The following is an 8,873-nucleotide window of genomic DNA, read 5'->3' as shown; positions in this document are numbered from 1 at the left end:
GCTTGTATAATTCTCTTGTTCTTGACTGGTATTCTTTATAGGAACAATGAAAAGAACAATCCTTATAATCTCTCTTTGTTTTCTTGGAGTCTCCATTTTTGTTTCTTTAAGTTGTTTGGTGTTTACTTTGTCTGTGCTTCATAAAAATGATCCTTTGCTCAAAGTCGTGGTAGTGGGAGAATCTAATCAAAATGATTTCCTGCTCAAAGTAATGATGCTAGACAATCTAATCAAGATGATTCTCCTGCTCAAAGTAATGATGCTAGACAATCTAATCAAGATGATTCTCCTGCTCAAAGTTAATGATGCTAGGACAATCTAATCAAGATGATTCTCCTGCTCAAAGTAATGATGCTAGAGAATCTAATCAAGATGATTCTAATGCTCAAAGTCACGGTGCTAGAGAACCTGATAGACAACACCTTCTTCAAGAAAATGTTACATCTTTTTAATAATTTATTTGTTTTTTGAACCTCATAAGACAAGAGCATCATTCCACATACAATACATTACAAATTTTTATTATACAAATATTTGATATTCCATTTTGTTTCCTTATTACAATGTTCATGCATAGTGGTAAAGTTTCCCACCATTTTTTTCAGTTATCAAAACTAATCACATGATTCCTTATGCAGCAGTAGCATGTCTGACATAATATTAATATGACAAAATACTACTGTAAGCTATTGATTTGTTCAATATGAGGTTTGGTAATATATATTGATACTTGGAAAGTATATTCTTGCTTGCAAAACTTGTTGATGTCATTATCTTATCATTTGATGTGTTTAATTGGATTATTTGTGTTCAGAATACTTGTAAATTCTTCAAACAAAACTAATAGGATACTACATCCTCCTGACTGAACTTATATCTGGTCATTTTTGTATTGTCTGTTTTAATAAACATTTATATCATTTGAAAAATTAAAGAAGAAACAAGAGAATGATTCATGTATTTTGAAACTTCTAGAAATATTTATAATTTTACTCTCTTTGATCCAGTCAGTATTGTCAAGTATCTATTAAGAGATTGACTAGCTAGTTATCTTATGGTTGGTGTTGTGTTAATGTCTTATATATTGGCTAGTAATATACACTTTCGGTGGGTATTGGAATCAAGTTTAAAGAGAGAGATACTGTCAGAACAAACATTATAAACTAATGATTGTTATCTTTTGTCTTTCAATGATCTTTCAATCAATTCAAATCAGTACTTGTCTGATATACTTTGGAATCTTCTTTGGGTTTTGTTTTAAATATAGACGATATATTTGTTAAATATGGCTACCTGGTAATCACTGTTGTATTCTGTGTCTATGTAGGTCTCAAAAATGTCATAATTGAAGAACATTTATGACATTATTTCAAGTGACAAACGTCGCAATAATCAATATTATTTACATTATATTACAAAGTTTGAATCTGGCAATCTTAGACTTTGTTTTGATGCAGTTATAACAGCAATAGTTAATTTCCTCTCTCATTATTTGGGTCTAACTCTAGTCTATATCCAGAACAATACACACATTATATATATACATTATTACTCTTACATTTCTTGGTCTGTCTCCTGTTGTTAGTATGACTTATTCAAATTTAGTTGCTACTTCTGCAGTAGCTGTCTCCCAGATCTCATTATATTGAAAATAAAGATAAACTATTGAAGACAATTAATATTGACCCACTTTACTGATGAAAATGAAGCTTGATAGTTATTGACATATTGTTTATATTGTATTATTATTTTTAAAATAGAAAATTGAAACAAATCAATGTTTTAATACTTGCCAAAGGAACAACATGTAATAAAACAGCAATTAGTTACCATATATAATTTTATGTATAGTATATAATAACTAACAGCTGCTGTCAAGCAGTAGATAGTCCATGATTACCAATGTGATGTTCTGTAATTACCCATATAGTGTGTTCCTTTTTTAGTACCAAAGGTTGGAGTCAATAAACATGAAGATGGACGGACAGTCACTGTGCCTTCCATAATGTGGGTAGAGGTATGAAGTCCTCCCACTGGTATGTTTAAACTTTCCTTTTAAGGCACTGGATCGTCTATGGAAAACATGAGAGCGTGTCAGTTTCCATTTGAAGCAGTTGCTGCAATATCTGGGAGTGGTCAACAACATGGATCTGTGTACTGGAAAAATGGGTCTGAAGAGCTATTAAAATCTTTAGACCCTTCACAGACACTAGTCCTCAATTACAAGTACTTACTATTTATCAATTCCATTATACATCAATTAATTTATTTATTTATTCATTTGTCCTTGTTCCATTATTAGGATACTTTAGTATTCCCAATTCCCCAATATGGGATGGACTCCAGTACAACAGAACAGTGCCATCAATTAGAACAGCAGTGTGGAGGACTCTAGTAATATTTCATGTTTGTCATAATATAAGTTTACATTCTCTTTTGGAGTAGCTAAGAGAACAGGTTCCAGAGCTATGAGGTCTTCTCTCTTCTCTCTCTCTCTCTCTCTTTCTCTCTCTCTCTCTCTCTCCTCTCTCTCTCTCTCTCTCGCTCCCTCTCCCTATACTCTAATTTTCCTATTTTCTCCTTTCTATAGATCTATTTCGGTTTACAGGAAATCAAATTGCAAAGTTGAATACTGTAAATTCAATAGCTATTAAAGAACCCTGAAGTAATTAAATCATTATTATTATTATCAAATTTATGTTTTTGTTTTTTCAATTCGAGAATTTCTCTAGTTAGCAGTTTTGGTATGACTATTTTGCTGGTTGTTATGTAACCCATAGACTACAGTGATGGTAACATAACAAGTATCAAGGTATTATCCTCAATGTTAATACTGACTTTTAGGATCTGGAATGAATTTACTGGATATTAAGAGTAAAAAATGGTGGCAAGAAGCACTAGATGTAAGTCATGAGGACCACTATTGTATTTGTGGACACTTCCAAAGAATTTATTTGTATTGACTAAACAATCATCTTATTGTAATGAACTGATTATGAAAACACTTATATATAAACCACACAGATGTACTACAATTATTATCTTTTTAGTTTTGTTGTCCTGACTTGAGGTCAAAGTTAGGTGAACCTGTTCCTTCAAATACAGTAGTGGTATATATAGATATCTTTATGACTCATTATAAGTACTATATTTAGGCCAAGATTTCACAGTACTACGTACGACGATATGGTTTTAAATGCTGATTGTAAGATTGTTGCAGCCACTGGGGATAACCCTTGTAAGAAATGTAATTTTTCAATTAATTTATTATTATTATTATATATTATCACTTGCTGGTATGAGACTACAAGAAGGAGAACGTTGTGGTAAGCAACATGCTTGTCATGTGACTTACATTGTTTAGTCACAGGCATTTATTTTGATTGGTTATCTAGGTTAGTTTAGGCACCAGTGATACTGTCTTCTTGGATTACTGAAGCTGATCCTCATTAATGGGTCATGTTTTTATTAATCCAGTAGATAGCTCCGCCTACATGGCATTGCTATGGTACTTATATGTGTTATGTAATGAAATGTTGAGTTTTTGGGTATGTAGTTATAAGAACGGGTCTATAACAAGAGAGGAGGATAAGAAATCAAAGTGTGCCGAGGGAGACTGGAAGGTCTTATGCATGTATTGATCCATTGAGTTATGCGTCCTTTTTATAGGTATTTAATGAACTAATGAAAGCCACACCTCCTGGGAAATGATGGCTATATAGGTAATTAGACTTTAAAAGTAGAGGGTCACTCTTATTTGTCTCCTAGGGTTTTTATTATGATGATCCAGAGATCACTCCACCAGTAGAAGGGGTTCATCAGTTTGGTCCTGATGATTCTCAAATTTCTTCATTGTCTCCTGAAAGAGAGGTACGAGCTGTTATTGAGGGACAATTCTTAGCTAAATATGTCCATGCCCACTCTCTGGGTTATCGGATTACGCCTACTTCTCGTATCTTAGCAACAGGAGGAGCTTCTCAAAATATAGAGATATATTGCAATTAGTTCATGCAATTCTGTATGTTATTTTAGTCATGTGACAATCACATGATTCAGATAATAGCCAATGTATTCAATGCTAATGTATATACTGGTGCAACCAATTCAGCCAGTCTAGGAGCAGCTTACAGAGCTAAACATGGTACCAAACATATTTTAATTAAATATAATTAACTGGGGCCACCTCTTCATTTACTACACTAATGGATCCTGGAACTCCGTTTTCAACAGCTGTCAGCTCAGCTCCACCATATATGCTGGCAGCAGAACCAGAAGAAGGCATACATCAAAATGTACATACTATTTTGTATCAAAGATCACATGATATGTAACATTGTAGGTCTATCAACCAATGTTGACGAGAGTGGCTAACTTGTTATCTCACTTCCAACATTTCAATAGAAATAATTATGTTGATTGAATGATTACTCTGATGTTTCTAAATTAATAGTAATTTTTATGTTGTTTTTATGGTGATGTTATTAACTGTGTGCCACATATATTTCACATAATGTATTAATTCCTCTTATGTAACTGAAACAACCACGTGTATAAGAGGTGTGTCTCCTTTGATAACCACGCTGTTTCTTTGTTTAAAATAAAGTGGTGGTCTTTATTGTTGCTTGGTTGTGACAATAAGAACATACTCTAATATTGAAGACTAAGGAATGCTAAGTAGCCTTTTTAGAACAGTAAGTAAAGAAGGCTGCATTACAAAATAATTGTATTAGTTCACTCATTCAAAGGTCAGGATTGTTGCTGCTAGTAGTCAGTTGAATTCCTATTGCAATGGCAAGTTCTTGGACATTGAGAGAGCCATTACAAGAAGATGATCCTGAAAATTAGTGCTTTAATTAAGAGGAGAAAGAACGTCAAGATGTGGATTAGAGCTTATTGCATCGGAGGTAATTAACTTGATAAAAATATGTCTAATTTACTGCAATATTAGAATTTTGCTAGTCGTTCAGTGTGGAGGCACTAGGAAGTTGTCTTAATAATAAATACTCTGAAGGATATCCTGGTCAGCGTATTATGGTGGCAATGAGATAATTGACGAAATTGAAATACTTTGTCAAAAGAGAGCATTTGGAAGCATTTCACCTTGACCCAAACAAATGGGGTGTTAATGTCCAACCTTACTCAGGTAAGAAAGAAGTGACTTGATTTCCTATTATATATATATATATATATATCAATATGTATGTATGTATGTATGTATTTTGTAGTATATTTGAACTTTGACCTTAACTTACAAATTCCTTATCTAAGTTTGTTGTCTAAATAATACCTTATGTTTATTCTATATCTTGTTTGAACAGGATCTCCTGCCAACTTTGCTGCATATTACTGGTGTCCTTAATCCACATGATCGTATTAGGGGACTTGATTTACCAGATGAGGACAGTAAGTATTACATTTATCTCAACTGGAACCATTGCTTTCTATTGGTATTATTAGTCTTACTCATGGTTTTATGAGAGATCTAACGAGTCTCTGCAACTTCTAAATTTTTTGAATGCTATGCCTTATCATATTGATGTAAGAAATAAGTTTATTTACAATCTGTATCTCTCTCTCTCCCTCTCTCTTTTCTCTAACAGGTAAAGACAGGACTCATTGATTATGATCAGTTAGAAGAGTTTGCTAAATCATTTCATTCCTCGTTGATTATTGCTGGAACTAGTGCCTATTCACGATGCATTGATTACGAGCGAATGAGAAAGGTTTATTTATAACTAATTATTATAACTATTAACTCAATAACAGATAGCAGATCAAAATGGAGCCTACCTGTTGTCAGACATAGCCCACATCAGTGGTCTGGATTGCTGCTCAAGTATGTCAAATTATATGACATAAAAACGATAGTTCTCTTAAATGACAATTGAGAGAGAGAGAGGAGATCAATTCATCTATTTTTTAAGGTTATTCCAAGTGCATTTGATCACTCTCACATTGTGACCACTACTACACATAAAACTCTCCGAGGGTGCTCGAGCTGGTATGATCTTTTTTCGTAAAGGTGTCAAGGAAGTCAACAAACAAGGACAAGAATTATGTATGATTTTGAGAAGAAAATCAATGCAGCTGTTTCCCTGCTTTACAAGGAGGGTCCTCATAATCATGCAATTGCTGCTGTAGCTGTAGCATTAAAGCAAGTCAGTTTGATGTGTAGTACTTGAATTGTAATTATCTTGTGTTTCATATAGGCTTGTCGACCTGAGTTTGTAACTTACCAAGAGCAGATTGTGAAAAATGCTAAAGCAATGGCTGAAACTCTTATGTCATGTGGTTATAATATTGTTTCTGGTGGTACAGATACACATCTTAGTTACTTGATCTCCACAGTACTGGTTAGTGAAGTGGATAGAACCGACATTAATAGTATAACTATTTGTGGAACTTTTTCCAGTTATGTTTGTAATATTTTGTTTAATACATATAGGTATAGATGGTTCTGGTGCAAAAGTTGAATGGGTACTGGAAATTAGCATCTTATTACAGCCAATAGAATACTGTCCCTGGTGACAAGAATGTATGAGTCCTAATGGCATTCGTCTTGGTTATAGTTTCTGTATCTCCTTAGTTAACAAGATATGTACATGTATAGGTACTCCAGCACTCACATCAAGATATATGGTTGAAGATGATATTAGACAGGTGGCTAGGTTTATTGATGAAGGAGTTAAAGATTGCTGTTGAAGTTAATACTAAGGTTATGGCTGGAGGTGGCAAGTCAACCACTAACGTTTTAAAGAATTTCTAGCTAAAGATGATGAAGCTATGGCTAAGATAAATGAGCTGAAGGGCAGAGTAGAAGATTTTGCTAAAAAGTTCCTATTCCTGGTTTTGATGACAAATAATTATTATTATTTGTGGACTTAATTGAAATGCTATGTTATTATGAATTATTCATTAGCTACTGTTTATATTTTAATCATTAGTGATGATGTCATAATGATGTCTTATCACATGACGGGTCACAACAAGAAGTGAATACTGAATAGTGATATTGGATCTTTCTCGTGATTCAGATCAGTCGACAAAAATCACTTTAGAAAAGTAAAGAAGACGAATTGTTGTAAGAACATAGTGCTACTCTAATCAGTAAATTATGAACAGACTTATTGGAGGTGCTAAGAAGAAAGCTCCACCTCCAACTTGACAGATGCTGTCCAAGGAGTAAGTTCTTAGTAGAAATGCTAGTTCAATTTACTTTCACCTTTACTATATAGTTATTCTATGATTCAAACTATGGCAGCTGCTATTGATCTATACATTGTTCTTATCACAGGTTGATAGTAGAGCTGAGTCAATAGAGAAGAAGATATCCAAGTTAGATCTTGAATTAAGAATATCGTGATCAGATGAAGAAAATGAGAGATGGCCCCTCAAAGGTGAATTGAATGTCACCTATGGTAGCATGCCATTTAACTTGTTATAAAGTAATTCTTTACTGTTTAACCTGGACACTATAGGGTGGAGTTTGGTTATAATAGTATTTTACATAGTGCCATTGCCTAATTATATAAATAAATTCATACCTCTATTTAATGAGCTTCTCTTTTTTAGAACATGGTAAAGCAAAGAGCAATGAGAGTGCTAAAACAAAAGAAATTATATGAGAACCAACTTGAAGGATTACGTAATCAATCCTTTAACATGGAACAAGCCAATTTCACTACACAAATGTTAAAAAGATACGAAAACAAACTGTAGATGCAATGAAAGAGGACTCAAAGATATGAAGAAATACTATAAGCAAGTAGATATAGGCAAAATAGAAGTAAGTAACCTCAATAATTATCATTGGTTGTAAGTATATAATACATTGATTGCTATACAGTATTATATAATGTGCTGAGCCAATTTGACACTGTCCACTTAAACAAGTTTTAACTAACTTGTACTACTGTGATTCAAATCAATCTTGTGACAGTCACATGATGTCATGTGTCACTAGTTACACCATTAACAACCATATCTATTATATAACAGGATCTTCAAGATCAAATGGAGGACATGATGGAAACTGCCAATGAAGTTCAAGATGTATTAGGACGGCAATATGGACTTCCTGAGGATGTTGATGAAGAGACTGAAGCTGGTAAGAATAACAGGAATCTGTTACCTCACATTTATTGAGTGCAATTTTAGAATTGGAGGCATAGGAAGATGACTTTTTAGCAGAAGAGGATGACTCCTTCCTGGATGCTACACTAAATGTACCTGACCCTCCTTCTAAAGTACCAGGAGCAACAGATACTGTTAGAAGCAAGGTAAGATCTTTGTGCTCTCTACATAAAAAGAGACATCTCTGTCCCCATCAACCACTCACTGACACTTAATATGTTTTATATTATTGTCTAGGATGGAGTATTGTTGGATGAGTTTGGTTTGCCTCAGACTCAATAGATCATGCATTACTTTCAACTTCAAGCTAAAACACTATTGTCTAATACATCTCTGTGTGTAGTTGCATGTAATATAATTATGTACAAGAATTGTTTTTTAAAAAAATTGGAAGTGTTAATTAATTTTGTGTTGTTGTACCAGTGTATTCTATATTAAAGAGATAAGGTTAATACTTAATTTATAATAAAGTAAAAATTATGAAACTAACAATAGTGAGTTCTGCTAAAAATTATAGCATGGGTGATGTTTCCATGGTAACTATTTCATGCTTAAATGTAGGTATTTGTATAGGAATGTCATTGTTAGGGTTCACATTAGTCACCACCCATATTTAAAGGTGAGGGTACCGTAACTAATGATATGGGTTAATGTTAGCAGATGTAGTTGCTATAGCGATGGGATTACCTCTGTTACTGATGATGCTGTTCCCATTATTGGTTTTTTCAATAGATTGAGTT

General features: G+C 33.4%; 2 pseudogenes; both read left to right on the top strand.

The window, feature by feature from the left end:
* The first annotated feature begins 327 nt into the window (after window positions 1-327).
* LOC121391990 lies at window positions 328-7,058 on the top strand (annotated as a pseudogene).
* A 56-nt stretch (window positions 7,059-7,114) lies between these two features.
* On the top strand, window positions 7,115-8,415 carry LOC121391989 (annotated as a pseudogene).
* Window positions 8,416-8,873: the final 458 nt, after the last annotated feature.

Source organism: Gigantopelta aegis, unplaced genomic scaffold (genome assembly GCF_016097555.1).
Source record: "Gigantopelta aegis isolate Gae_Host unplaced genomic scaffold, Gae_host_genome ctg3223_pilon_pilon, whole genome shotgun sequence".
Classification (NCBI taxonomy): domain Eukaryota; kingdom Metazoa; phylum Mollusca; class Gastropoda; order Neomphalida; family Peltospiridae; genus Gigantopelta; species Gigantopelta aegis.
The sequence above is the reverse complement of the archived record's forward strand: the minus strand, read 5'-3'. Positions and strand labels throughout refer to the sequence as shown.